The following is a 25,377-nucleotide window of genomic DNA, read 5'->3' as shown; positions in this document are numbered from 1 at the left end:
AATTGCTTACTAGGTACTGTAAAGGTGTTATATATGTATAGAGGTTGGAAAATAAACGTCAGAAATGATCACTGAATAATGAACAATGCAGCCGATCCAACAACAGTGCAGGAAGTTTTGGTATCCTGCTCACATATTACCATGGTGTACCACAGCTTACTGCATGCTGAATTCAATGACCTAGCAAGAGGTTTAGCTCACATGTGAGCCACTACATTAACGTACATTTAAAATGGCTGGGGGTAAATTTCAATGCAGGGTGAAGCTGAAAGACGGCTCCTCTACTCCCACTGAAATGCCTGGCCCGTGTCTAATACTATTCCCATACTTTTGCCAGCGGCCGAATTGCCTTGCGTTTTTTTTTGTTTGTTTTTTTTTACTAATTTGAGCTTCGCCTATTGGTGGCACCCAAATAAGTCACTGAGTGCTGCTATAGCTGTAATTTTCATTACAGCCTATGGCAGTGCCCAATGATGCCCAGTGATCAGCACAGTGCACCAAAATTAGCTGATCTGTTACATTATGCCTAAGCACTGCCTGCTATGTGCTGCGGCTGGCTGAGAAGATTTATTAAGCAACCCTCGCTTACAAAGCTTTCCATTCTTCTGAATGTGTTCAGGTCTGTTTCCCCAAGAACTTCCAGCTAGATGCTCTGGAGGAAGGGCTACACCCAAAACATGTTGTGTGCCTCTGCTTGCGCTATATGCTGTAAGGGCTCGTTCACACTATGGGCTTGATTCACTAAACCGTGATAACTCCTATCACGGCCGTTTTCGAGCGATCGTGAATCTGTGCACGAAAATTGAGTTATGGGTTATCAAGGTTTAGTGAATCAAGCCCCATGAGCGTTTGCGGGTTTTTTTAAGCACTGGCAATTTTACAATTCGCCCCAAAAGCCCTTGTGCAATGATTCCCTATGAGAATGTTCACATTTAAGGCCCTATTCACACTTGCAAAATGCAAAATGCTAGCGCTTTTACTAGCGTTTTGCTCTGGTGATTTTTGGCGATTAACGCTAAAAAATCGCCATTCACACTTGGCGATTTTTTTTTTTCACGATTTTGTTTAGCGCTTCTATAGCCGGGAAATCATCTCAAAATGGTGCAGGATACAAATTTGCATGTGGCGATTTGCACTAATCGCCGGCGATTAGCGCAAATCGTTCAAGTGAGAACAGACCCATAGGGTATTATGGCACTAGCGCTTTAAAAAGTGATAGCGCTTGAGCGTTTTGCCGAAACCGCCGGCAACATGCTCAGATGTGAACGGGGCCTAAGGCCTCGATTCATTATTGTCTTTGAGATAACTTTTTCCAGTTTGTTAAATTACCGAATTCGAAGTTTATCAATTTCTAGTTGTATTCATGAAGGTTTTTCCGCATTCGGTGTGAATTTGATAACAATTCGGTAATCATTCGGTAACGTGCCGATATTTCCATTTTACAGTGGTAATTTAACACAAGGCCATAAGATTCCCATGGAGTTGTGGGTAAAAGGCAGTCCTTTGAACACTACGTAGCAACGTTCTGAATAGGGCTTAACACCTGGACCAGGATTCTGGAAGTGGCTTGGGACAATCCCACAATTTCACCAGCTGCGGCTTGGTAGGAGCCTTTTCTAAAAAAAATATAGTGCAACTAGCCAATTAGTTAACCCTGGCACTGCCTGTGTTCTCTTACAAGATGATTCAAGAGAAATGCAGATGTCCTGTTATAGCAAATAAATCTATTCTCTTGCAAATTGATATGGTTCTAGACCTTATTCTTGCCCTTCTGCGCCTTTGAATCACTCTCAACTGATACATAACCACTTCAAATAGCTCCATCTTCTCTGTCAGCAATGATCTGACAGGAATAACGACAGCAGTGAAGGAAATAACTAATCCTAAATGTAACGCTAAACCACGCCCACTTTCATTTTCATGAATTGCACTTTCTTCCGTTTTAACGCATCAATAACAAATAATTACCAAATTATTACCGAATGCTCGCTAACAGCTGTAGATAAATTTGATGAATCCTGAAATCAGCTTAACGAATTCGGTATTTTACCAAACTGTCGTTAACCAATTCGATAAGTCTTGATGAATCGAGGCTGTCACAGGAGGCCCTCATGGTCAGACCGCAAATGGCCTTCCAAACGGTGCCAGCGCACAGATCGTGCGAACTCTGGTCGCAGTCAATGCGCAGGAACCGTTGGGGAATTTGCCGCAGACAAACCAGAAGCCTGTGAGGTACGGTAATTACAACTTAAACACGATTCCAGGGTATAACTGCCACCACCACTGATATGGGCCAGTGGACCCGACTGCCTGACTGATCCTGCGAATAAAAACGGTTAAAACACGCTGTATTCTGTCTAGCCAACAACAAATAGTAGCGTCTCTTCAGAGACCTGGGATCAGTTCTGTGTGCTGAATAATAGGGTAGCTAGAACAACAACTGACGATAGCGTCGGTTTATTGAAAGCAATATAAATAATTAATGTATACAGACAATTATTAAAATCAACAATTATTAAAACCGTAATAGCCAGTATGAAAAATAAAAGAAGGGAGAAAAAATACTTAGGGTTTGTGGAAATATGACCGTTCTGGGAAAACTTGTAGAGTTCCTTTTGTTCAGTTCAGCAAAGTTTAAAATCCAAGCAATATGGAAGATGTCCTTTGTTCAGTTTCAGCAAAGATGGCCGATCAAGATGGCCACTAGCCATGTGTCCTTTGTTTCAGCTTAGACAAGATGGCCGCCAACCATGTGTCCTCTGGCTGGCAATGTGCTTTCATGAAGGTGGAATTTGGAGGACTGAAGCCCGCCTGCTGGCTCTGTGCTTTTGATGAAGCTGGTTTGGGGGTGTGGCAATGCCAGCCCCCTCTGAGTTACCAAAAAATGACAGTACATTCCCTCTGAGAGATTTTAGGGCTAAACTTATGAAATGCTGTAACTCCTGAACCATACACGTTATATTTAGGGGGGTAAGAGATTCATACTTGTTGGAAAATACAGATTAATATGACATCAGACATGGCTAAGCCAGCGGGTCAGGCTCATGAGAAGATTCATATCTCAATAACCGGACAGGCTATCACAATGAATGTCATATCAGCACGATGGCCAGGTTTTACTGAACAAGTCGATATGAATTTTATAGCTGTGCGACATACGGTTTTCGTATACCGACAGGAAAACCTACCACCCATGTTTTTCCTATGGCTGGCTAAGTGGCTCCGGCCAGTCTGTAAAAGAAGCAGGTTTTGAATAGCCCCCTGCTGGGATTAGCTTCCTGAGCACAAGGGTTTGTTCCTGCTCATTAGCATATCAAAAGAGCCATCCTGCAGTTAAGCAGAGGCTCCTACACAATCAATCCCGATTCTAGTGATCTGAAGCGCAATCGATGCAGAGAATCGAGTGCGATCGCTTTTTCTTCATGGGCGGTTCCAGGACGTGTCTGCGGCCCTGCAACCGTCCGTGACAGAGGCCTAAGTGTTTCAATTTCATTGAGATTTCAAACGTGCTACATGTACCATTTTCTGAGTGCTTTGGCTCAATGGAAGGTACAGGGAAATGCAATGCACTTTGTATAGCGATTTCCCCAGCTCTTCTATGAATAAATACATTGGGTCTGATTCACAAAGCGGTGCTAACTCTTAGCACGGCCGTTTTCACGCGAATTTTCGCATTGTGCACAAACGCAAATTTTTGTGCGAAAATTTGCGTTTGCGCGCAAAACCGTTATCGTTTCACGCGAAAATTCGCGATCGCGCGCAATGCGAAAATTAGCTGGAAACGGCCGTTCTAAGAGTTAGCGCCGCTTTGTGAATCAGGCCCATTGTATTTATTCATTTCCGGGTGAAAGAGTTCACTTCCTGACTGACGCAAGGAAGTGAAAAAACGAATACCTCTGCAAAAGTGCGTAGAAAAGCGCTTTTCTAAGTGCAAAGCGCAGGGAAAAACACTTTAAAAAACTCTCAATAAATCGCTTAGCGCTTGCGATAGCACTGGTGATTTATAATGTGAACAAGGCCTAATACAGTCCATCTGAGAAGCCTTTTGTGTGCTGTCTCCATTTTGTTGCTTATGCAGTGGTGTGCAGGAGTGGTGTCCCTGCCGGGGTCTGGCACCGGCTTCCAGGTTTAAAGGGAAGGTTCAGGGACGCTGTGAAAAAAACAAAAATCCAAATCCACTTACCTGGGGCTTCCTCCAGCCCGTGGCAGGCAGGAGGTGCCCTCGTCGCGGCTCCGCAGGCTCCCGGTCTCCTCCGGTGGTGCGCCCGACCTGGCCAGGCCGGCTGCCAGGTCGGGCTCTTCTGCACTCCAATGTGCGGCTCACTGGTGCGCGCTGACGTCATCGGACGTCCTCCGGGCTGTTCTGCGCAGGCTCAGTAGTTCTCCGGGAGCCTGCGGAGCCGCGACGAGGGCACCTCCTGCCTGCCACGGGCTGGAGGAAGCCCCAGGTAAGTGGATTTGGATTTTTATTTTTTTCACAGCATCCCTGAACCTTCTCTTTAAAGTCACGGCCCTAAATGGTTGAGGAAAGTGTGGTGTTTGTATATACTGTATGTGCTATGGCTGGCTGAGAAGATTTGTTTAGCAACCCTCACTTACAAAGCTTTCCATTCTTCTGAGTGTGTTCAGGTCTGTTCTCCCTAAGCACTTCCAGCTGGGTGCTCCGTCCGTGCTATTTTGGTGATCAGGTGTTTCTGACATTATTGTCAGACGTGAGAAGATTAGCTGCATGCTTGAACCTGGTGATATTCAGACACTACTGCAGCCAAATAGATCAGCAGGGCTGGCAGGCAACTGGTATTGTTTAACCTCCCTGGCGGTAAGCCCGTGCTGAGCACGTCGCGCCGCTGCCGCCCCCCTCCCCAGACCCCGTGCGCTCCCTGGCCAATCAGTGCCAGGCAGCGCTGTGGGGTGGATGGGAGTCCCCTTTGACGTCACGACGTCGGTGACGTCATCCCGCCCATCGCCGGGATCTCCTGATAGGGGCTGGGGGGATGCCGCTGAGCAGCGGCTATCATGTAGCGAGGCCTTGTCTCGCTACATGAAAAAGAAAAAAAAAGGGTTAAAAAGGAAATCTATATGGCAGCCTCCATATTATTCTCACTTCTGTTATCCTTTATGGCTCACTTTAACTTCTTGGGGACCGCCTAACGCCAATGGGCGTGGCAGTGGCGGCAGCCCCAGGATCGCCTAACGCCAATTGGCGTCAAGTCCTGGGGCTGCAGTTTCCTAGGGAACGGCCGTACGCATGCGTGATCGTTCCCTGCCACTTCATGGAGCGGAGTTCCGTGATTAGCCTGCTAGCCGCCAATTGCGGCTAGCAGGCTGTTTGTAAATGAAAGTGGAAACTAATCCCCTTTGTTTACATCCGTACAGCGCTGCGGTCCCCAGCAGCGCTGTACGAGATCGGCGATCCCCGGCCTCTGGACGAGGAGCGCCGTCCTCTCATAGGCTGATGTCTATGAGTGGCGGAACAGGACGGATCACCCCTGTTTTCGTCCTGTTCCAATTCAGAAGATGGAGGGGAGGAGGGAGGGAGAGAGAGCCTCATAGAGGCTAGAGAAAAAAAAAAAGGCCACGGCGATCGTACACCTCAGGCTTTAGGGACAAAAAAGGAGCTGAGTCCGATCGCTGGGCTGTGCAGGAGGCTGAAAAGCCTGCACAGCCCAGTACAGCAAAAAAAAAAACAGCCTGGTCCTTAGGGGGGGTTAACACTGCGGTCGTCAAGTGGTTAATGAGTGATTGGAGGAGAAATGTGACAGGTTTAATGGTGGATTACAGGAAAGGAGCTGCAGGAAATTCAGAGGACGTTGCAAAATTCAGATTTATCTTTTTCTGACCGGAGTATAACGTCTCATTTGCTCCACATCATTTTTTATTTTTTTTTCTCTAAGTAAGAAAAAAATGTGTTTTCAAATCTAATGTATTTTATGCCAAAGTGCCTTTTAGCACATAAGAACCGCATGTTATGCATCAGTATAAACATACTCGTTAATAAGTTTGATCCAAGTGTTACCGGTAACTACAATTATGTTTTTAATGCCGTTTTGAGAGTTTACAGCATACATATTATCTAAGCATGATTCATGCACTGATTGCAATTATGATTATGCCCCAAAATATTTATATTTTCTACTTTTGCTTACTAATTTATTTGTTTACTATTTTTTTTTCTACATACTGCTAAACTGCAGTTTCCCTGAAAGCTGGGAAGCCTTATTTCCCTAGCAAGTGTTATGATTCTGATTTGAGCAGTATGGACATTGCGGTTATTACTTGCTGCATTGATTTGACATAGTTCACTCTGACCATTGTGTAACCTTGAGTACAGGCAGGACATCCAGTTTATCCTGATCCAGCAAATTGGAAATGAATGGCACGCTTATTTGTTTAAGGTTATTGAGCAATTCAACCTTCCCCTCTAGGCATAAGCCTAGCTATTAAGTGATTTTTCATTTAAGTGGGTTAGCTTATACAGTGTATATAACTGAAAATGTCAAAGCGGGGCTCTTGCTGTGAATATTTTTAAGCTTTGCTCTATTGGTTGTTATCGTTTGGTCCTGGATTGTATTATTTTCATTAGAATTGCTTATTTTCCTGCACTTTCAAAGAATAAACTGCTATATAAAGACTTAAAGAGACACTGAAGCCTCTTATAATCCCACTTTTTAGTCAACATTTAACTTCAGCACTATCAGCCCTGCTAAAACGCTGCATCCCTGCGGCAGAAAGCGGTTTACAAACCCCCTAAATACCGGGGCAAAAATCCACGACTTTCTTGGTCATGGATTTTGCTGCTCGGGGAGGCAGAGCTTTGAGCTGGAGCCGTCTCCATTAGCATCAATCTCCCGCGGATCTCCGCCTCTCCCCCTCTCCCCTGCCCCTCTTAGTGAAGGAAGACTGAGAGGGGCGCGGAGAGGCGGGGATTGATGCAAGTAGAGGCAGAGCTACAGCCCTAAGCTCTGCCTCTACTAGGAAGTGATCCCCGCATTAGCCCAGGGGATGTAGGGGGTTTGTAAACAGCTTTATGCCTTGGGGATGCAGCGTTTTAGCAGTGCTGATAGTGCTGAAGTTAAAGTGGACCCAAATTAAAAATACAAGATTTCAGAAATAAAATCTATTTTCTAAATTATAATAATAAATAGCAGCCTTTTTTCAGCTGCATGATGACAAATATAAAATATTTTACATTTATTGGAGAAACCCCTCCCTTCCTTTCATATTGCCGGGAAATAATCCGGCAAATTGGTGGAGTAGGTGGTGTCCAGCAAAGGAGGAATTGCTAATGGCTTCCACTTGTATAACCCTAGTTATGCAAAGAGGAGGGTGAAAAGCTTGCACTGAAATGCTCATAGGCTTGAAGGAGTGTTTATTTATATTTGAAATAAAAAAATGTTTGGTTTGGGTCCGCTCCACTTGATGACCCACCCTTTACCCCCCCCTTAAGGACCAGCGCTGTGTTTAGTGATCTGTGCTGGGTGGGCTCTGCAGCCCCCAGCACAGATCAGGTAACAGGCAGAGAGATCAGATTGCCCCCCTTTTTTCCCCACTAGGGGGATGATGTGCTGGGGGGGGTCCGATCTCTTCTGCCTGCGTGTGGCTGGCGGGGGGGGGCACCTCAAAGCCCCCCTCCGCGGCGAAATTCCCCCCTCCCTCTCCTACCTGCTCTGCCCCCGGAGATCGGGGCTGCACAGGACGCTATCCGTCCTGTGCAGCCAGTGACAGGACGTCCCCTGTCACATGGCGGCGATCCCCGGCCGCTGATTGGCCGGGGATCGCCGATCTGCCTTACGGCGCTGCTGCGCAGCAGCGCCGTACAATGTAAACAAAGCGGATTATTTCCGCTTGTGTTTACATTTAGCCTGCGAGCCGCCATCGGCGGCCCGCAGGCTATTCACGGAGCCCCCCGCCGTGAATTAACAGGAAGCAGCCGCTCGCGCGAGCGGCTGCTTCCTGATTAATCAGCCTGCAGCTGGCGACGCAGTACTGCGTCGCTGGTCCTGCAGCTGCCACTTTGCCGACGCACGGTATAAGCGTGCGGTCGGCAAGTGGTTAAATGTTGAATAAAAAGAGAGATTTTAGGAGACTTCAGAGTCTCTTTAAAGGGAATCTGAAGTGAAAATAAACTTATGAGCTAATGAATGGTATGTGTAGTACAGCCAAGTATAGTACAGCCAAGAAATAGAACTTTAGTAGCACAGAATCATGTCTCATATTGTTTCCAGTACACGAAGAGTTAAGAAACTTCACTTGTTATCTATGCAAAAGAGCTTACCTGAGCTCTCCCACCAGTTTAGTTGGCTACAGTGCTGTTTCTGAGGCACTTATACTTCAAAAAAACAGTGACAGTTAGCGTCAGATAAACATTTTGCTGCAGGGAAGTTTAAAGGGTCATTAGCCCTGCTCTGTTTCATAGTTTAAAATACAGTGTGGTTTGTAAATTGCAAATATGACAGAATGATGCAATGCTATGAAAGAAAAAAAAAAAGCTATATGCTGCCCGTCTGGAAGCACATGGCACCCCCATATTAGCCCCAGGTATGTTGTTGCGTCCCCCACTCTGTTTCCTTCCCTGCTTGTTGTCAGATTTCGTACTCCGCTCCATCTATTACTGCAGGGCTACAAGAAAATGGCCGCTAGCATCTGCATTTGTGGACATTTGCAGCCATTTTGTTGTAGCCCTGCTGTAATCGACAGTACAGAGAATGTGATCTGAGAAGCGGGAGGGAAACAGAGTGGGGGACGCTACGTTGCATATTCTTGGTGAGTCGGTGGGGGTGTGCCACATCTTCACAAGTTTGCTTCCGTTGGCAAAAAGTGTAGGGCCGCCCAGCACAGAAGCAAAGTTTGTGACCAGAGATAGCGGGACAAAACGGCATATTGAAGAGACCTGTTTTGCTTGGACACTTTCTGTCTCGTGCTGTCACGCAGCTTGGTGTAGAATAGATGGAGGCTTTGCATCTCAAGAGGCTTATCAAGGACCCATGGCAGTGAGGTCAGTATAGAATTTTCTAACCGCAGGTAAATGGAGCCACGGATAGCAATGTTCAAAATAGGAGCCGTCTTCACCCAAGAAAAAAATGGATCCATCTGCGTTTGCAGGGACCCGTTTCCAAAACCTGAATGGAAGGTCCAGGTCCAGATCTGCTGCATTTTCACGCAACGGATCTGGAGCCTGATACACGCAGGGGTAGGGGTAGGCAATGGGAAAATGGATCCCTCTCTACACAGGCAAATTTGGACACATAAATTGATCCGTTTCTGTGTCACAGCCTGGGGGGGGGGGGGGGGAGAGGGGGCCGCCATGCTGGAGGGTGATAGCAGCCAGGACGGGGGTGACAGCCATCGTCGGGGAGGGGGGACGGCCCCACCCTCCCTTACCTGGGTCCCACGTCCCTGCTACCCCTCCAGCTACTTTGCGCAAAGTAATGGTTGCTATGTAGGGAGCTTACCTTCTTTACTTCCTCCGTTCGCCGCGTCACTTCCTGCAATGCCGCCCTCCGAAGTATAGAGGGCGGCATTGCAGGTAGTGACTCGACGAGCGGAGGAATTGAAGGTAAGCTCCCTGCATAGCAACAATTTTATTACTTTGTGCAAAGTAGCTGGAGGGGTAGCGGGGATGAAGTACCCAGGTGAGGGGGGGGGGGGGGCGTCCCCCTCCCCGCTGACCGATGTCGCCCCTGTCCTGGCTGCTATTACCCTCCAGCATGGTGGCCTCCTACTGGGCATACATTTCCACAGACTGGAAACGTATGCACCGAAATAGCACAAAAAGTAAAAACGGAGGGGGAAAAAAACAAACAAGAACAAACCGGATCCGTTTCAAATGGATCCGATCTGTCATGGACCTAGTGTGGACCTAGCCTAATACTGTAAAGGCTTTTAGATGACTTGCAAGTGTGTAAAAAGAAATGAAAGTTGTCATATTTACCAGCCGACACCTACAAAAACTAATTGGAATGTCTCAGTTGAGCAAGTGTTTAAACAATCAAGGTAAGAAGGTCCTTTGATATTTTTTGTGGGCATTTTTCAGTAGCATAAAGGTCCGCTCTCTAACTCTGAAAGTCTGGTATTTTTTGTTTGGCTAACGATTTGTTTGTTTATTTCTGTGCTTTGGTTCATTGACCTGTGTATGTGAACCATCTTTTTCAGGTGTAAGGTTACAAAGCGACATCCTAGTTCTGATTTACTAAGCCATCTCAGAAATGGGAACAGTAAATTCGGGCGCCTGAGGCTAGTGGACAAATCGGGCGCCGCCATTCACTCCTATAATAAATATCGTTTAATGGGCGCCCGATAGGAAAAAAGGGCGCCGGAGAAAAATAACGTTTTAAAAGCGGCGCCCGGAGACTTAATGTTTTATTACTGCTTCTCATGATTACAACATTATTTAATGATTTATACATTTTTAAATATTATTTTTAAACGAAAAACAGTACAATATTTTTTTTCAAACATTATTTTAAAACGAAATACAGTACATTTTTTTTTTTTTTTTTACATTATTTTTAAACGAAAAAACCAACAGGGGGGTCTTAGGTTTAGACACCAACAGGGGGGTCTTAGGTTTAGACACCAACAGGGGGGTCTTAGGTTTAGACACCAACAGGGGGGTCTTAGGTTTAGGCACCAACAGGGGGGGTCTTAGGTTTAGGCACCAAAAGGGGGGTCTTAGGTTTAGGCACCAACAGGGGGGTCTTAGGTTTAGGCACCAACAGGGGGGTCTTAGGTTTAGGCACCAACAGGGGGTTCTTAGGTTTAGGCACCAACAGGGGGTTCTTAGGTTTAGGCACTAACAGGGGGGTCTTAGGTTTAGGCACCAACAGGGGGGTCTTAGGTTTAGGCGTAGGTACAGGGAGGGTTACTTAGGCACCAACAGGGGGGGTCTTAGGTTTAGGCATCAACAGGGGGGTCTAGGGGTTAGGGGTAGGTACAGGGAGGGTTACTTAGTAATTTTTTTTTTAAACGTTATTATACGTTTCAGTATTTAAACGAAAGATTAACGTTTTTACAATTGCCGATTTAATGCACATTATTTAATGATTTATAACTTTAAAAAACATTAATTTTAAACGAAATACAGTACAATACATTTTTAAACGTTATCCATGCTTATCGTTAAAAACCCGGCGCCCTTTTTTCCCAGCGCCCCTTTTTAACGTACGCCTTTAGAAATGTCCAGCCATTTCCACTTAGGTTATTGTAAGTGATCCAGCAACCAGGGACTGCTTTTTTTCAGTTGAGAAATGGCATTTTAATATTCAGCAAGATGAGATATTACTAGACAGCTAGAAAGTACAGATTCCAAACTGGGAAAGAAGTGCATTTTCAACAGTCAGTTTGGAATTTCATAGCTGGCTACATAATGAAAAGGGAAGATTCTTTTTAACAACATTAAAGTCTTGTAGAACACTGATATGTATTTGTAGCATTTTTAATGAGACTTTAGCTATCCGAGAACTGTACAGCATGCCTATATTACAGGATGGCCCACTTACATATAGTAGCAATAATGCTGGATGCACTTGTAAATGACCTGCTTGACTGTATATAGAACAGCTTCTCAGAATGGTATATTTCCTTCTGTTTGGCAGGGGAAAGTCAATTCTACACCTAAGCAGCTTGAATACTTGTCTTATGGACCTAACAATCACCCACTTTGCAAGCTGATTCTATCCTAGAGGTAGATTGGGCAATGTAAAATGTTGTGTGTGCCTTTTGTTAAATAATGTCACCTTTATACCTTATTATGACTTAGATAAGTGTCAGATCTACTCCTGTTAGCCATTCATGCAGAAATCTAGAGAATTCCAAAGATTTTACAAACTTTTTTTCTCATGGCGGTATGTGGGTTAACAAAGACTTCCGTGTAATGTGTTGATTACCTTAGTTTTCCTACTTCATAGATGCTGACAGCTTAGTGTAATTAGTTACTGTTTGAAAAAGTAATGCCACAACAGTAAATTATTATGTAATGGTCTTTATTTCAGAGGTACAGTATATAGGCAGTCAGTGGGCTGATAACTTCTCATTAGTGTGTAAAGTTACACATACACAGCTTGATTATGAGCCGATGTGCGTATCCTATTGCTGTTCCGGGTCTGTGGCTAAAAGTATTAGAAGCAGAGGATCAGCAGGACAGCCAGACAATGTGCATTGTTTAAAAGGAAATACATATGTCAGCCTCCATATCCCTCTTACTTTAGGTGTGCTTCAACCCAGTCTAAATTAAAGACATTCACATTCGCAATTGCTTGATAGTGTACTGGTTAAGGGCTCTGCCTCTGACACAGGAGACCAGGGTTCAAATCTTGACTCTTCCTGCTTAGTAAGCCAGCATCTATTCAGTGAGGACGTCTTGGGCAAAACGCCCTCACACTGCTACTGCACATGGAGCGTGCCCTGGTGGCTGCAGGTCTAGGGCTTTGAGTGCGCCAGGAGAAAAGCACAATACAGTATATCTGTTGGAACATTCATCACCCATATAAATATTGTAAAAATCATAAGCATACTAGAGCAGGTTTAAACGTCTATCCTTGTCTCCACACAGAATAGTATCATTCAGTAACTCAAGAGGCTAGGGATATCCACCCTTGTACTGCTCTCTCTCTTTTGCTGCTGAAGGTGAAGTTGGCTATTATCTGTGAGGCACATTCAGTGCTACAGATGCACGCACCAAGGAATGACACTAGGGATATCCACCCTTGTGCTGCTCTCTCCACTTCAATATTTTGTTGCTGGAAGTGAAGTTGGCTCTTTCCTGTGAGGAGCATTCAGTGCTACAGATGCACACACCATAGTGGATAAATGCCACCGCTCTAATAAACGAGGCACATCCAGTATGTGTCTCTCACTGGTGCCAGCAGCTAGAAATGACATCCTCTAAGGGCTGAAACCCACAGGAGCGCTTTTGGCAGCGCTGCGATACGCTAGCACTTTGCCAAAACGCTGGGCTAATGTTAATGGATGGGGCAACTTCCACAGGAGCGTTTGCGTTTCCCAGAAACGCAAACGCAGGACGTGCAGCATTTTGGGAGCGTTAGCGCTTCAATGTAAAGTATTGAAACGCTAGCGAAAATGCTCAACAAAACCTAAACTGAGCGGTTTTGCTAGCGTTTTGCGGTTCAGCACACTGTAACAAAATGAAAATTAATTCACAGGACCAATCAGGATAAAAGCACAAAGCGCAAAACGCTACACAACCGCTGAGCAAAAAAATACAATGTTGCAAAACGCGACCGAAAACGTGCATGAATCCGCTTGCAAACCGCTAGCGGTTGCGTTTCGCGTTTGCTGATTTCAGTGGGTTCCAGGCCTAAAGGAGTGCTGAGGCTGCCCAGCATGCTATCCACACTGTAGTCCCTACACATTAAGATAACTTTGACATATTTATTTTTTATTGAGACAGTCCTTGCACTTTTGATACATCTCTGATAGGCTCTGTAGTGGCACACTACCTTTATGTCAGAAGTCTCTGCATTTCAAGCGATGAAATTAAAAATTCATTTCCTCATTATGTTTATATGTCACATTATCCAAGCCTTTCAGCGGTGGAAATTGCAGCTGATTATTACAGATCAGCCGAAGAAGGTCAAAACTAATTTTAATTTCATAAGATCAACTGCATTTAAAGTCTGTCTTGAAATGGAAACTGTAATTGCTCAGCGATAATGTGATCAGATAGCAGAGACCTCTTTGTGCGAGGCCTTGATGAAGCTATTTAGTGGCCATCAATTTAGGGGAAAAAAAGAATATACGCAATGATACTCCAGGCTGTGTTGTCAATCTATGATATTAATTATGTTATCTTAGAATTGTATTCACCTTTTCAAATAACCATGTCTGTAGTAAGATGGCATTTTTTGATGTTGGTGATTCTCATTTTATGAAGAGCTATCATTTGTCAGACGGGCTGATTTATCTTGCAGCCCGAGTTACATTCTTCTGTTTGTGCACCTATCCGCTCCAATTGTTCATCTTTATTTTCCTCTATGCTTCATTCATGAGGGTTAGCATGTTCACCTGGCACCAGGTAAAACGGGCACATGAGCACTTACGGATGAAAGGGCACCGCCTTAGGCGCTTATGATAAAAGCCGCAGAAAAGGACAATTTGAGCACATGGCGGTGGCTTCTATTAGGCTCCTGCGGCGCTGAAATTTGCTGTTTTACTGCAAATCGTGGCTTTTACTTTGCTGGCTAAGTAAATATGGGCGCTGGGAGGCACCCAACTAGTGGCAAGTATTTTCCAAAACTTCTATACCCAGAGGGGCCCGATAGAAATGCAAACGCGACCCCCGGCACCTGATATAGCAGAGATGGATGGAGCGCCCTCTATGTAATGCTGCAATTTGCATTCCTGCAACCCCCCGGTGCCCGCAATTCTATCAGGTGCCTCTGCTCATTGGGCGCCTCCCAGATGCAACATCGCGGCTTTGCCTCAGAGGTGGGTTAAGGGTACCACCGGGGGGATCTTATGGTTAGGCACTACCTGGGGGAGGGAGGGGGGGAGTCTTAGGGCTAGACACCAACGGGGAGGGTTCTGGGTGAAAGGTTAGGTTTAGCTATAATAAAATATCAGTAAACGTTACCGATATTTTACTGTGCAGTCCAGCAGTAGGATATCGCTAATAGTAGCGATATTCTACTAACGGCAGTCCCCTGCGCCCTTTTTTCCAGGTGCCTTTATTTCAAATATGTTGCTCACCTGCAACACCGCTGGCACCTGTGCAGTGTCGGTTTACAATTGAAAGGATTACCATTTTTATTAGTATTTGTGTTTTAAAAATCTATTTTTCTTTAGAGACAGGTAAATATAAACATTATTTCACTTTTACCTCATATGTGCTGCTTCTCAAAAACCGCATTCAATTTCTACGTACTGCTGCATCTCTAATATGTTCTTCCTCCCTCCCACCCTTTATATCTCTGTCTTTCCTGTGGATTACAAATCAACACAGTTGTACCTTCCCAGCTGTTGCAGAATAAAATGCAGCACACAATTTTTCATTTTCATTGTTGTGTCAGAAAAAAAAGGCCAATAAACCTATTCGCCCCTACCTCATCAGCTCATATTTGGTGTGTCTCTTTCCTTCACAGTCCAGATAACAGAGTAAGAATGTACAAAAAAAATTATAGCCTGGCTAGGAACATTCTCCTGTGTATTTTGAGGATTGCGCAAAAGGTGGATCAGCGCATCACTAGGCCGCCTCCGAATGGCCTCCAATCAGAGGTGCGCTGAGCCCCCCAGAAACTGCAAACGCACCTTGGACCCAAACAGAAGCTCTGCATATACACCAAAAGCAAAGCTTTTAAGTGGGAGCAGCTGACCAAAAATGAAATAAATTAGTACATGGCAAGGAAATGAACAGCGCTACTTAAAATGTGTATGCTAGGTGTGTATTTTCTCCCACGCGTGGGGCTTGCACTCGCAGGTAGGCACTTATCTGTTTTTAAGTAGCGCTGTTCATTTCCTTGCCATGCACTAATTTAATTCATTTTTGGTCAGCTGCTCCCACTTAACAGCTTTGCTTTTGGTGTATATGCAGAGCTTCTGTTTGGGTTCAAGGTGCGTTTGCAGTTTCTGGGGGGGGGGGGCTCAGCGCATCTCTGATTGGAGGCCATTCGGAGGCGGCCTGGTGATGCGCTGATCCACCTTTTGCGCAATTTTCGATTTTACTTGATTGGCCGCACCCAGGCTATGCATATACATGGGTTAGGATTTAGTTAGTGTTAGGTCCCCTCCCATCAAGGATGACTTCTCCGCAGTGGGAGGGACTAGTACTTAACAAGTTGCCTGCAAGCTGTTACAGGAAACGAACATCCTCCAGTGGTAGACAGCTCATGTGTATGCTAGGAGTGTATTTTATCCCACAAGTGGGGCTTGCACTCTTGCAGGTAGGCACTTCTCTATTTTTAAGTAGCGCCGTTCATTTCCTTGCCATGTACTATTTTGAGGATTCCTTCTTAAATTGTGTGTGGGAATAAAGCTGTTTTTATATAGATTCATTGCTGAGCTCATGTATGCTGAAAAGCGGTATTCGGTGAAGCGACTATGGCATTGAAAATGGCAATAAAAATGAAAAATAAGTCAGCATCGCTGGTCTTTATAGTTAAGTGGATATGGATGTGGTGGATCATTTGCAAATTGCCTGAATGAGATGATGATTAGCCAATGTTTGTCAGTATATCTTCTCATGTTTCCTTTTCAAAAGATCCCCATAGCATGAACCTATATGCAGATGCCAGGTAGCCTGCCTACTTGTGCATACACTGTTCTGGTAGTTGTATTGTGCTGCTCCCATCCAAGGAGTGCTTTTGGAAATAAAGGGAACCTTGCCAAATTGCTTGAATAAGATGATTAGCCTGTGTCTAGGGGTACAGTTATATTTCATTCTATACAATTACACATGTATTACATTGTGTATGAGATGGAAATCACAGTATATTTTCCAGTTTGGTACCTGGGTGTTACATAATTTGAGACTGTAATAGATCTTAACTTGGAATAAATTCCAGTTTATTAAGCACACAAAGTACTTTGCTTTGTATGAACCAATTTTACTAAATTATTATGTTTGTATTAACTGTAAATAAAAGCTGTTTCAACTAGCAATATTACAGATTGTGCTGTGCTTCCTGCTAGTTTTATCCAATGGGTTGCTTTTTAATGAGAAAGCCGCCCCACCCTCTTTATTAATTAGGCTACAGGGGTGTTTCCATGATTAGAGGCACAGCCATATGTCATGCTTGGTCCTGGTTTCAGATTGTTTGAAGCATACCTAACCTGAGGCAAAGCTGCCAAAGGTAAGCACAGAGGTTGAAATCACATTTTCAAACAGCTTGCTACAACATTCACTCCTGATTTCCTTCTCTTCCCTGCCCCATTCACTCCTCTTAAAGCCGATCCGAGATGAAAAACTAAGTATTACAAGTAACTTGTCTAAATATATCTTATCTAAAGTTTAGATAGTTTACACAGCAAATCTAGCTGCAAACAGCTTCAATAGAATATGATTATTTCTTCCTGTGATATGACAGCAGCCATGTTGTTTGTAAACATTACACAGAGGCAGGCTTATCTGCATCTTCAGCACCCAGCCTGTGAAAAAAACTAATCCCCCCCCCCCCTCCTCCCCTCTGCCTCTGAAATTTGTGGCTAGTAATACCTCCCCCCTCCTCCTGCTCAGCCTGAGCTCCCATGAGCCCTTGCTACTGTCTGAAAATGCCAAGGCTCAATGAAAAGCTGTGGGCGAGGCTTGTTTAGTTTATAGGGAATTAGAGTATTAAAACAAAAACAGTATTTGGCTTGATGAATGCCCTATAAACAATAGGAAAGGAACACAATTATGCAATGAGTAAAAGTTCATCTCAGATCCACTTTAAGGGAGGAGAGGAACAGACAACGCACAAAGGTATGTGGATATAGCATGAACTTACCTCTGCAGTTAGCTTTTCCTCAGTTATGTATCCTTCAAAGCAAATCTGAAGTGAAAATAAAATTGAGATAATGAATTGTATGTGTAGTACGGATAAAAAAAATAGTACACAAGTAGTATGCCACATCAACCCCACATGCAGACAGCAACAGAGTAACCAAGCAGCTCGGGGTGACCCAAGACCACTGGGAAAGTATAGAGGACAAAAAGAGACAAACTGAAACAGGCTGTCTGCATGTAAGTTGGTGCGGCTCTGTAAAATGTAAAGCTATAGGCTTGCTATACACCTGCGGTTCTGGATGTAAGCCTGGCTTACAGGGACATGAAGAGGTAAGTTGCATATTCAGCATTGTGGGAACCACTATTTATTAAACAATCCAATCCCATAAGTAAAATGATACAACAGTCAAAGCACTCAAATTTTGGATACGAACACCCAGTGCCAAGCAAATGAATGAAGCAACATCATAATATAACATTACAATCAACATAATAAACCTATTGTACTGCCACATAGTACAGAGAGTATATCCAGAGACTCTCCCCCGCCCCCCAAAAAAGAAAAAAATATACTGTTACACACTTAATTATTGCAAGCAAGTACCTTCTGTTTTAAAAAGGCAAACCACACTAAGCATTGCTTTTTTTAATAGGAAGGTTTTCGGTCTCTTTTAGTCCCCTATACTTTCCTAGTGGTTTTGGGTCACCCCAAGTTGCTTGGGTACTCTGTTGTACTGGTCCAAGCCCTATCCCATAGAGCCATAGTAAATCATGCCATGCACTGAGGAAGACCAACAGTCAGAAACAGGTTGTCTGCATGTGGGGTTGATGTGAATTTGTAAATTTTTTAAAGCTATATGCTTGCTTATACACCAGCGGTTCTGGATGAAACCCTTACTTCAGGGGCATAAAGAAATAAGTTGTGTATTCAGCAGTGTGCATTGTGGGCAACCACAGTTACACACTTAAATCTGAATTAACGCAAGTACCCTCTGTTTTAAGAAGGCAAATCACACTAAGCTTAAAATACAGAGTGTGGGTTCTGACAATATGATGCAACGCTATAAATAAAGCTATATGATAGAAAATAAAAATTGTATTTGCTACTTATGGTCTAATATCCATATTACACATACAATTCATAAATCCAATGTCACATTCTGACTATGTAAAGGGCTCCATGCCTATTTTATCTGTTATAATTTCCAAGCCATTGGCTGAGTGTATGTGTGTCCTTCTACCTCACACTTGCCCACTCCAGCTCCGCCTCAGTCTGATTGACCATGACTCTGTGTCTGCCTGCCCCGCACATGCCCCCTCCTGCACCTCTCTGATTGGCCATGGCACTGCTTGGGTGGTGCGTGTGCAGTGGGATGACCAGAAAGGGCGCATGCACGCTTGTCCCACACAGTGTAGTGTGCGGCACCAGCTAGTGTCTTTCTAATTTTAAAATCAGAGACTGTGTGCTTTTGGATCCTGTTAATAAAAAAGCTGCTTAAGTTGCTGTTGCAGCTTCATTTGTTTTCCACCATAATGTAAGAGTAGGGAAATTGATACTTCATTTCATTCATAGAACATTAGAGTTGCATACGTTATCAGTAATTCCAACGCCTCTAGTTGTCATCTCATAATGGAGCTACAGTATTACATTGTGAGGCTCATCACTCTTGTTGTTGAAGTACTGCACAGATATGGTGGCTGTGAACCGTCAGGGATGCTTGTAGAGAAGCCATCAAGTACTGCAGTTATGTTTCCAATTAGTCTTCCAGGTGGTGGGCTGCGTCATTGTATCACTAAAATGCTTGGTGACTTAATGCGGTATCAAGTGAAGTGATTCTACAGAGCATTCAGGCCAGGGCCAGGCACATGAAATAATCCACCCCATTCATCACTGGGAGTTAATGCTGCCGCTCTTCTGCTGAGTGAATAAGAAATTGAAGCAGGAACAATATTAATGTTTTTCATGTGATTGCCAATCACATTTCGGTAAAGATCCAGCTTGAGCAACCTTAGGTCTTCATAATAACAATTTCACTGCCGCTATACTACAGGTACATATACCAAGAGATAAACAGGATGAAAAGGCACCCACAGGATAATAAAATTAATTAAAATCTATAAAATGAATAAAATTTGAGGTGGCTTACTTCAATGAAGGCAAATTTTATATATAAATATACAATCTTTAATAGCCCTGGCAACGCGTTTCGTGGCTCTCCGCCCACTTCCTCAGGACAGATGAAGTGTCACGCTATGTTCAGAGCCAGGAATAGAGCACCTTTTTTTTAGGGTGACCGCTCACCACCTCCTTTTTATACACCAAGAGAGTTTGATTACTTTCATCCATTTGTGTCATCTTTTGGAAGGTGTATATCACATACCACATTTTTGAGTTAAAAGTTTAGTTCTGGTTCTTTAGTGCATATTTTTCCACCCTGAATGATTACTGATTCTTGAAAAACAATAGGCCCCTGTTATGAGTCCTACTTGTCATAGCAATTTAAGGGTTAAAAATAAGCTCATGGCTTCTTTGGCACCTCTCACACACTCTGTATTGTTCTTATTTCTTCAGAATCTGGAGCTGTTCATTGTTCTGCATGTAGTCTCATCAGAAAGAGGGGACTCTTATGGTGCCCATACACGATACAATAAAAACATTCGATTTTCCTGTTTATTCGATCTAAATGATCGAATCGAATGAAAGTTGAAAATATATTTTTTTCAGTCAAAAAACTGGAACGATTATCCCGTTTTTTCGAGAAAATTCTGATTGGACATGCTGGAAAAATCTTTATTTTTGATCTAACGGAATAATCAAACTAAATTATCTAATCGAAAAAAATTAAAAATTGTACCATGTATGACCACATTACAGTGTATCTAACACTGTAATTACTGTCCGCATAGGAGGGAGCCCGGGCAAAGCATCTTTGAATCTGCAGCTGGGGCTCCCCATTGGTCCGCTGTCTTAACCAATAAAATGGCTCAGATAGTGGACCAAAGGGGAGCCCCGGCTGCAGATTCAAAGATGCTTTGCCCAGGCTCCTATGCGGACAGTAATTAGTGTTAGATACACTGTAATCACGCGACGGATTTTGCGGTGAGAGGTGTCGGGTGATCAGCGGCGGTATGTATAATGATGGGTACCCGGCGCAGCTATGTGGGGGGCTTCTAAAGTGTGTGGCGACCTGACTGGGAGCTCTGGGGGTCTCCTTATTAAAGGAGACCCCCAGATGCTGCGGCGATGACGTGCATTAGCTGGTTTAGACCTGCTTTTTGCAGGTCTAAGCTAACGCTCATGTCCGCCTGGGGAGGTCTAAAGTTTAATAAGATTAGGCGATGCCCCCATCACCTAAGTTAAGAGTTCAGCAATAGAATATGGCCCAATGAATTGTATGTGTAGTGCAGCCTAGAAATAGAACATTAGTAGCACAGAATCCAGTCTCATATTATTTGCAGTACTGGAAGAGTTAAGAAACTTCACTTGTTGTTTATGCAAAAGAGCGTCTCTGGGATCTCTGACCATTTTAGTCTGCTACAGTGTTGTTTTCTGAGGCACTTATACTTCAAAGAAACAGTGACAGTCAGCTTCAGATAAGATTTTTACTGCAGGGAAGTTTAAAGGGCCATTAGCCCTGCTGTGTTTCATAGTTTAAAATATGGTGTGATTTGTCAATTGCAAATATAGTATGCAGTACTATATTTGCTCCTACTGCGCATGTGTAAGACACTCCTGGAGGCAGGAGCATGATCAAGGACACGTGCGGCCAGAGCCATGCAGGCGCAGTCACGACTGGCTCTGTCACTGGAATCGAAACTAAGCCACTAAGGGGTACCAGCGCATCGTTCCAGGACATCGCGGGTACAGGGCGGCTAAACCCTTTGAGCTTCAGCAGCGGCTGGGTACGCTTTGGGTGAGCAGAGCAAGAGCAATGGATGGCCACCCATCACGGCAGAAGCGCTCTTCTGTGTTCATAATCTCGTGCTTCCTGCTATCTTCCCCCCCCCCCCCCCTTGTGAGCCCATTGAGCTTCAAGGTGGCCACTAATGATACAATCTTTTCTGTCAAATCTTATCAAATCAATTTAGTAGAATTGTAAACTTTAGTGAATATACTTTGAATGGATACTTTAGGTACCCCTCCTATTACATGGAATTGGTAAGATTGGATCAAAAAGATTGGATCATTAGTGGGTACTATGAGAGAATATCATTGTTCATAACTTCACAATAATAGTGTTAGCTTTCAGTTACTCAATGACACGATTTACAAGCTTTTCCATGAGATTACAAAAATTGTAATATATCTGCTTGGGGGTTTTTAATGGTAGCATCCTTTAAAAAAAAAAATAATAATAATAACGTTCACAATTGGTATATGCAGTTCATCAGTATAAAAATGGAGGTTTTGGTTTATATGTGAATTGGTGTATATTTGGTTATTCCTATTACGTTTTCACACCATTAAGATCAATCTGGAGTACTAGGAATTTATATTTGCCAAGGTTTTGTGGGCTGACCATATAAGGGATGCATGGAATGAATTGCCTTTTAACATAGAATTCACATTTAATGTAAATTATGATTTCATATTAAAGAGAAACCGTAACCAAGGATTGAACTTCATCCCAATCAGTAGCTGATACCCCCTTTCCCATGAGAAATCTATTCCTTTTCACAAACGCATCATCATGGGGCTTTGTATAGCTGATATTGTGGTTAAACCCCTCCCACAGTGTGATGTCAGGACCATGGTTCTCACATCACACTGTAGGAGCCTTGTTGCATTGTGGGAAATAACAGCTGTTTCCAAAAGCCAAAAAAGCAAGCAGCATCTCCTTCCACTGATTTCACCTACCATTAGTAAAAATGTCACCGTGTGATAAATGTCAAAATGTAAATCAGGGAGAGGAAAGGTTTTACAATTGACAAACACTGACTAAATCATTTATGTATAAGTATTGTAAAAATGAAGCACTTATTACATTATTTTCACTGGAGTTCCTCTTGAACTTATTATTGAAGGGGTGTGATATGAATTGGGTACTAGAGTTAAAGCTCATCAGAAAAGAGCACACGGTGTAGACAGCATTTGTTACTGAGTAATCTCTGTCAAGGGTAGTTTGTAATCACCAAAGCCACAAGAATTCCGTGTAACTGAATTAGTGCATAGACTCTTATGTCTTGGTTTGGTTAAGTAGCCCTAACATTGGTAATTATAAGATAGTGCTGCTGGCATCCTTAAGGCTACTTGCACACCAAGACGTTGCGTTAGGTGCTACGTTAAGGTCGCATAACGTGCACGTAACGCAAGGCCTGGTGCTCTTCGATGTGGACGTCGGAGTGAACCGCGTTGTGCAGCTCACTCTGGCGTCCGTGATGCCGTGATGCGTACTCTTGGACGCATGCGGCATCACGTGGTCCCGCCAGCCAATCGCCGCACAGAGCAGCCGCACCAGGAAGTAAACACTGCACGTCACAACGTGCAGTGAATATTAATTAGCCATGTGCCTGGCCGCTCCCTGCTCCTCCCCAACCTGACTGAGCATGTGCAAACAGTCTAACGCGGCTTAAGCCGCTGTAATGGCGTAGCATGCTGCACCTTCGGGAGAACGTGCAGCGTTACATGTAACGCAACGTGGGCAGTGTGAACAGCCCACTTGTGTTACATTGCTGTGCGTTGGGGGAGCGTTACAGGCGCACTAACGTGCGCCTGTAACGTCCCTGTGTGTAAGCAGCCTTAATGAAACTTGTAGTGGCTACAAACTAAATAATTTTTTTTTTTTTTTTTTTTTTTTTTCAGCAATTTCCATTTTTTCCGTTCGAATTAAAAATGTGATTTTTTTTTTTTTTTTTTTTTTTTTACCAATGTACCACACACGTATGTTTGATTTTGACACAATCACAACAAAAACAATTGGATAATATATAAGTTAGATGTAATAATATATACATTTTAATTTATAAATGTGTATGGGGTACTCTGAGCCATCACTGCTATGCATTCAAGCCCACTACACAAACATCCTTAGAAAATGCACCTTACATTAACAAATCTATTCCTCATTTACTTTAATCACCAACACTAGATTTATTACAGTGAAGAAATGCATTGTATTTAAAGAGACACTGAAGCAAAAAAAAATATATGATATTATGATTTGTATGTGTAGTACAGCTAAGAAATAAAACATTAAGATCAGATACATCAGTCTAATTGTTTCCAGTACAGGAAGAGTTGAGAAACTCCAGTTGTTATCTCTATGCAAACAAGCCATTAAGCTCTCCGACTAAGTTAGTCCTGGAGAGGGCTGTTATCTGACTTTTATTATCTCAACTGTAAGTGAACTGTTTACTTTTTCTCTGCTAGAGGAGAGGTCATTACTTCACAGACTGCTCTGAAAGAATCATTTTGAATGCTGAGTGTTGTGTAATCTGCACATATTATAGAATAATGCAATGTTAGAAAAAACACTATATACCTGAAAATAAAAGTATGAGAATATTTTCTTTGCTGCTAATCTTCTAGTAATTATTCATAGTACACAACCAATTCATTATATCATATTTTTTTTCGCTTCAGTGTCTCTTTAGTGTGGACTTGAAAGTTTTTTACTCTTGAATGTAAACTTAATTTATTAGGTTGAATGACTTTCATACAACACACCCACAGCACACCATTCAATTTCTGACCCAAAAAATCAGGTTTTTGTTTACCTTTCCAATTGATTTTATCCCATGAAAAATGACAATTTCCATAAATTTTTTTTTTATTGAAATAAAAAAATTCTCTTTTTTTTTCACACAAACAATTGTTTTAATCAAATTGGGCTAAAATTGAACCGAAAAATTGTCGTGAAATGCAGGTTTCTTGATTACCCTTTTTTGGTTCCTGGACGTAGAAACTACGTCCAGGAACCATGCGCGCTACCGCGTGCTCCCGCGGCCGATCGCGCGTGTGCACGCGCGCTCCCAGCCCGCGGTTCATTAGCCAGACAATCAGTGAATCGGGCTATGGTGCCCGATCACTGATTCCTCTCCCCTGATGAAAAATCGACAGCTTCTCTCGGAAGCTTCGCCTTTTCTGACTGTTACCTGCCCCATGCGTCGCTCTAAGCGTGTGTTACGCTTAGAGTGACGTCATGTAAACAAACTCATGGACGCCATCTTGTGGCCAAAAAGTAATACTACAACCAAAAGTAAAAAAAATTAAAATCAACACACATTTACATTTTAAACCTATTGTTTACATCCCACCCTCCCAAAACTACCCAAATTAAATGTTTAATATTAAAAAAAAAAAACATTACATTTAAAAAAAAAAAAACATGTAAATCTTTACCTAAGGGTCTAAACTTTTTAAATATCAATGTAAAGATGATATATTTCTATTTTTTTTTTTATTTTAAACTTGTAAATAGTGATAGATGCAAAAAAACTGAAAAAATGCACCTTTATTTCCGAATAAAATATTGTCGCCATACATTGTGATAGGGACATAATTTTAACGGTGTAATAACCGGGACATATGGGCAAATACAATACGTGACTTTTAATTATGGAGGCATGTATTATTTTAAAACTATAATGGCTGAAAACTGAGAAATAATGATTTTTTCCGTTTTTTTCTTATTCTTCCTGTTAAAATGCATTTACAGTAAAGTGGCTCTTAGCAAAATGTACCCCCCAAAGAAAGCCTAATTGGTGGCGGAAAAAAACAAGATATAGATCAGTTCATTGTGATAAGTAGTGATAAAGTTATAGGCTAATGAATGGGAGGTGAACATTTCTCAAGTGAAAACGACGGAACGCGAATGGGTTAGAGAAAAGCCTCTTCTGATTAATGACTTACATTGCTCAGATATTGGTATATATTTTATTGCATTTTGATTCTTATCTGGTTCCATGCTGTAGTTGCTAAGTAATTTGTCTATTTAGAA

The 25,377-nt window shown here is 43.0% G+C and overlaps 1 protein-coding gene and 1 long non-coding RNA gene across 6 annotated transcripts in view; one reads left to right on the top strand and one right to left on the bottom strand.

The window, feature by feature from the left end:
* CDKL5 (cyclin dependent kinase like 5) overlaps positions 1–25,377 on the top strand; it is a 494,542-nt gene that overhangs the window by 85,938 nt on the left and 383,227 nt on the right. The window lies entirely within an intron of this gene.
* Positions 11,986–25,377, bottom strand: part of LOC137544551 (uncharacterized) — a 29,826-nt gene continuing 16,434 nt past the window's right edge. The window contains exons 3-4 of the long non-coding RNA XR_011025908.1: positions 17,439–17,483; positions 11,986–12,107 (exon numbers count right to left, since the gene is read on the bottom strand). This is a non-coding gene — a long non-coding RNA (uncharacterized lncRNA). The remainder of the gene's footprint in view (positions 12,108–17,438; positions 17,484–25,377) is intronic.

The sequence above is a fragment of the Hyperolius riggenbachi genome, chromosome 2 (assembly GCF_040937935.1).
Source record: "Hyperolius riggenbachi isolate aHypRig1 chromosome 2, aHypRig1.pri, whole genome shotgun sequence".
NCBI classification, from domain to species: Eukaryota; Metazoa; Chordata; class Amphibia; order Anura; family Hyperoliidae; genus Hyperolius; species Hyperolius riggenbachi.
This window is presented reverse-complemented; position numbering and strand designations above follow the sequence as displayed.